This window comes from Bison bison, unplaced genomic scaffold, assembly GCF_000754665.1.
Source record: "Bison bison bison isolate TAMUID 2011002044 unplaced genomic scaffold, Bison_UMD1.0 scf7180017864464, whole genome shotgun sequence".
In the NCBI taxonomy this organism is placed as follows: domain Eukaryota; kingdom Metazoa; phylum Chordata; class Mammalia; order Artiodactyla; family Bovidae; genus Bison; species Bison bison.
Genome location: NW_011495025.1, coordinates 8,868,310 through 8,873,180, shown reverse-complemented (window position 1 = coordinate 8,873,180; position 4,871 = coordinate 8,868,310).

The window sequence follows — 4,871 nt, the reverse complement described above, 5'->3', positions numbered from 1 at the left end:
TCTAACTCTAGATTTTTAATCTTTGCTTTTTGGTATTTGTTATCAATTTTGTACCTTTAAGAATCCAATCTTCAGTACCCATTTATACTTAGGAGTGTGATTACTGGTTTGATTGCTCTCTCCCCTTTTAACTCTCCTTCTTCTCCCCCAGGTCACCTCTATCTCTTCCCTCCCCCTTCTCTTCTCTACCTAACTCTGTGAATCTCCCTGGGTGTTCCAGGCTGTGGATAAAACTTAGGGAACTGATCACAGGCTAGATTGGTCTCTGTCCTTTTGACTCCCCCTCCTCTCCTCCTGGTCACCTCTATCTCCTTCCTCCCTTTTCTCTTATCTATGGAACTCCATGAACCTCTAAGTGTTCCAGACTATGGAGAGCAAATAGGGAATTGATTACTGACTAGAATGCTCTCTCCCCTTTTGATTCCCCCTCTTCTCCTCCTGGTCACCTCTATCTCCCTCCTCCCTCTTCTCTTCTTCATGTGACTCTGTGAACTTCTCTGGGTGTCCCTCACTGTGGAGAATCTTTTCACCATTAACCTAGATGTTTTGTCATCAGTGCTGTATGGATGGAGAAGTCTTGAGGCTACTATAAGAATTAGACTGAAAGCTAGAGGCAGGAGGCCTAAATCCCAAACTTGAGATCACCAGAAATCTCCTGACTCCAGGGATCATTAATCAACAAAAGCTCATCCAAAAGCCTCCATACCTACACTGAAACCAAGCTCCACCCAAGAGCCAACAAGTTTCAGAGCAAGACATACCAAGCTAATTCTCCAACAATGCAGGAACATAAACCTGAGCACAAAAATACAGGCAGCCAAAAGTCACACCAAACCCACTGACACCTCCAAACTCACTACTGGATACTGCATTGCATACTAGAGAGAAGAAATCCAGCTCCACCCACCAGAACACCGACATGAGCGTCCCTAACCAGGAAATCTTGACAAGTCACTCGTCCAACCCCACTCACAGGGAGGAACCTCCACAATAAAGAGGAGCCACAAACTGCCAGCATACAGAAAAGCCACCCCAAACACAGCAACATAAACAAGATGAAAAGACAGAGAAATATTCAGCAGGTAAAGGAACATGATAAATGCCTACCAAATCAAACAAAAGAGGAAGAGATAGGGAGTCCACCTGAAAAAGAATTTAGAATAATGAAAGTAAAAATGAGCCAAAATTTTTAAAACAAAATGGAGTTACAGATAAATAGTCTGGAGACAAGGATTGAGAAGATGCAACAAAAGTTTAACAAGGACCTAGAAGAAATAAAAAAGAGTCAATCAATAGTGAATAATGCAATAATTGAGATCAAAAGCACTCTGGAGGAGGGAACCAACAGTAGAATAACTGAGGCAGAAGATAGGATACATGAGGTGGAAGATAGAATGCCTGGAAAATAGATTTGGCTGCCTGTAAATAAATGAAGCAGAGAGGAAAAAAGAATGAAAAGAAATGATGGCAACCTCAGAGACCTCTGGGACACTGTCCAGTGCCCCAACATTCGAATCATAGGAGTCCCAGAAGAAGACAAAAAGAAATGGCATGAGTAAATACTTGAGGAGATAATAGTTGAAAATGCCCCTAAAATGGGGAAGGAAATAGCCACCAAAGTCCAAGAAACACAGAGAGTCCGAAACAGGATAAACCCAAAACAAAACACCCCAAGACTCATATTAATCAAATTAACAAAGATCAAACACAAAGAACAAATTTTAAAAGCAGCAAGGGAAAAACAACAATTAACCCACAAGGGAGATCCCCATAAGGATAACAGCTGATCTTTCAATACAAACTCTTTAAGCCAGAAGGGAATGGCAGGACACACTTAAAGTGATGAAAGAGAAAAACCTACAATCCAGATTACTGTACCCAGCAAGGATCTCATTCAAATATGAAGGAGAAATCAAAAGCTTTGCAGACAACAAAAGCTCAGAGAATTCAGCACCACCAAACCAGCTCTCCAACAAATGCTAAAGGATCTTCTCTAGACAGTAAACACAGAAAAGGTTTATAAACTCAAACCCAAAACAACAAAGTAAATGACAACAGGATCATACTCACCAATAATTACCTTAAATGTAAATGGGTTGAATGCCCCAGCCAAAAGACAAAGACTGGCTGAATGGATACAAAAACAAGACCCCTATATATGCTGGCTACAAGAAACCCACTTCAAACCTAGAGACACATACAGACTGAAAGTGAGGGGGTGGAAAAAGATATTTCATGCAAACGGAGACCAAAGAAAGCAGGAGTAGCAATACTCATATCAGATAAAATAGACTTTGAAATAAAGGCCATAAAAAGAGACAAAGAAGGACAAAGAAGACAAAGGATCAATCCAAGAAGAAGATATAACAATTATAAATATATATACACCCAACATAGGAGCACTGAAATATGTAAGGCAAATGCTAACAAAAACGAAAGGGGAAATTAACAGTAACACAATAATAGTGGGAGACATTAATACCCAACTCACACCTATGGATAGATTAACCAAACAGAAAATTAGCAAGTAAATGAAAACTTTAAATGATAAAATGGACCAGTTAGACCTAATTGGTATCTATAGGACATTTCACCCTAAAACAATGAATTCCACCTTTTTCTCAAGTGCACACGGAACCTTCTCCAAGATAGATCACATCCTGGGCCATAAATCTAGCCTTAGTAAATTAAAAAAAATTGAAATCATCTCAAGCATCTTTTCTGATCACAATGCGGTAAGATTAGATGTCAACTACAGGAAAAAAGCTATGAAAAATACATACATACGGAGGATAAGCAATACACTTCTGAATAACCAACAAATCATGGAAGAAATCAAAAAAGAAATCAAAATATGCATAGAAACAAATTAAAATGAAAACACAACAACTCAAAACCTATGGGATTCAGTAAAAGCAGTGCTAAGGGGAAGGTTCATAGCAATGCAAGCCTATCTCAAGAAACAGGAAAGAAACCAAATAAATAACCTGACTCTACACCTAAAGCAACTAGAAAAAGAAGAAATGAAGAACCCCAGGGTTAGTAGTAGGAAAGAAATCTTGAAAATTAGGGCAGAAATAAATGCAAAAGAAACAAAATAAACCATAGCAAAAATCAACAAAGCTAAAAGCTGGTTCTTCGAGAAAATAAATAAAATAGACAAACAATTAGCCAGACTCATCAAAAAACAAAGGGAGAAGAATCAAATCAACAAAATTATAAATGAAATTGGAGAAATCACAACAGACAACAAAGAAATACAAAGGATCATAAGAAACTATTATCAGCAACTATATGCCAATAAAATGGACAACGTGGAAAAAATGGACAACTTTTTAGAAAGGTATAACTTACCAAAACTGAACCAGGAAGAAATATAAAAATTTAACAGACCCATCACAAGCACAGAAATCAAAACCATAATCAGAAATCTTCCAACAAACAAAAGCCCAGGACCAGATGGCTTCCCAGCTGAATTCTACCAAAAATTTAGAGAAGAACTAACACCTATCCTACTCAAACTCTTCCAGAAAATTGCAGAGGAAAGTAAACTTCCAAACTCTTTCTATGAGGGCACTATGCCCCTAATACCAAAACCAAAGAAAGATGCCACAAAAAAGAAAACTACAGGCCAATATTACTGATGAACATAGATGCAAAAATCCTTAACAAAATTCTAGCAAACAGAATCCAACAACATATTAAAAAGGTCATACATCATGACCAAGTGGGCTTTATCCCAGGGATGCAAAGATTCTTTAATATTCACAAATCAGTCAATGTGATACACCACATTAACAAATTAAAAAATAAAAACCATATGCTTATCTCAATAGATGCTTAGAAAGCCTTTGACAAAATTCAACATCCATTTATGATAAAAAAAAAAAAAACCCTCCAGAAAGCAAGCATAGAAGGAACATACCTCAACGTAATAAAATTCATATATGATAAGCCCACAGCAAACATTATCCTCATGGTGAAAAATTGAAAGCATTTTCCCTAGAGTCAGGAACAAGGCAAGGGTGCCCACTCTCACCACTACTATTCAACATAGTTTTGGAAGTTTTGGCCACAGCAATCAGAGCAGAAAAAGAAACAAAAGGAATCCAGATTGGAAAAGAAGAAGTAAAACTCTCACTGTTTGCAGATGACATGATCCTCTACACAGAAAACCCTAAAGACTCCACCAGAAAATTACTAGAGCTAATCAACGAATATAGTAAAGTTGCAGGATATAAAATTAACACACAGAAATCACTTGTATTCCTATATACTAACAATGAGAAAACAGAAAGAGAAATTAAGGAAACAATTCCATTCACCATTGCAAAGAAAAGAATAAAATACTTAGGAATAAATTTACCTAAAGAAACAAAAGACCTATATATCGGATCAGATCAGTTGCTCAGTCGTGTCCGACTATTTGCAACCCCATGAATCACAGCAGGCCAGGCCTCCCTGTCCATCACCAACTCCCGGAGTTCACCCAGACTCCTGTCCATCGAGTCAGTGATGCCATCCAGCCATCTCATCCTCTGTCATCCCCTTCTTCTCCTGCCCCCAATCCCTCCCAGCATCAGAGTCTTTTCCAATGAGTCAACTCTTCACATCAGGTGGCAAAAGAATTGGAGTTTCAGCTTTAGCATCATTGCTTCCAAAGAAATCCCAGGGCTGATCCCTTTCAGAATGGACTGGTCTTCTCCAACACCACAGTTCAAAAGCATCAATTCTTCGGTGCTCAGCCTTCTTCACAGTCCAACTCTCATATCCATACATGACCACAGGAAAAACCATAGCCTTGACTAGACAGACCTTTGTTGGCAAAGTAATGTCTCTGCTTTTGAATGTGCTATCTAGGTTGGTCATAA